Below are 892 nucleotides of genomic sequence, written 5' to 3'. Positions count from 1 at the left end.
GTCTCTGCCTCTCTCTCTCTCTCTCTGTGTCTCATGAATAAGTAAATAAAATCTTTAAAAAATATTTTAAAAAAGGAACAAAATCTTGGCCCCCGGGGTCTAACACCTTTAAGCCTGCTCCTCAGGCTGCTCAGTGGCTGGCAGTCCCCTCGAGTCCTGGTGAGGTGGAGACAGAGCCATTAGGCAGAAGTGGCACCGCCCGCTGCATCCGGCCTGGGGATGCATCTATGCTTGCTGCAGTCCCTTCTGTCTTCTTCGAGGACAGGAAATGTCCTCTTCTTTTGGGAGATGGTTCCTCCCTCTCATGCTCTGGATTCCACCATCCGGAGACGTGGCCTCAGTCCCCCTCTGACTTGGTCTCCAGCCCCAGCCTCTGTCAGTGACCAGGAAGGGCCTGCCGGGGACTTCGTATGTATTTCTGTGCTGGGAACCCACAGAAGTCTGTGCCCAGTGTGACTCCTTACCTCTTAGACATCTGTGTGGCACTTCCTCAAAGAAGCCTCATCGGACCTTCACCATTAAGTCAGGTGCCCTGATTATAACATCCGTCCCATGCACCCCTTTACTTTGGCCACATAGCACAGCCTGTTTGGAATTATCAATTTATTGTGCATGTCTCTCCCTGTCGTGGCTCTGTAAGCCCCATGAGGGCAGGTACTCTTCTCCTTGTTCACCCTGTAGCTTCTATAACAAGCAAAGTGTCCAGCCTGGAGTAGGTGCTATAAGTAGTTTTTGAGCAAATGAATATGGGAATGGGTGTGGTGTGGAGACAGGAGGGATGAGCAGGGAGGGAGGGTGGGGATGGGAGGTAGAAGGTGAAAAGAGCTGATGGCTAGTGTGGGGAGAGGGCAGTAATGAGGACGAGGTGTGCAGAGGTGAGGTTAGGGGTGGA

This window comes from Vulpes lagopus, chromosome 6 (genome assembly GCF_018345385.1).
Source record: "Vulpes lagopus strain Blue_001 chromosome 6, ASM1834538v1, whole genome shotgun sequence".
Taxonomy (NCBI): Eukaryota; Metazoa; Chordata; class Mammalia; order Carnivora; family Canidae; genus Vulpes; species Vulpes lagopus.
The sequence above is the reverse complement of the archived record's forward strand: the minus strand, read 5'-3'. Positions refer to the sequence as shown.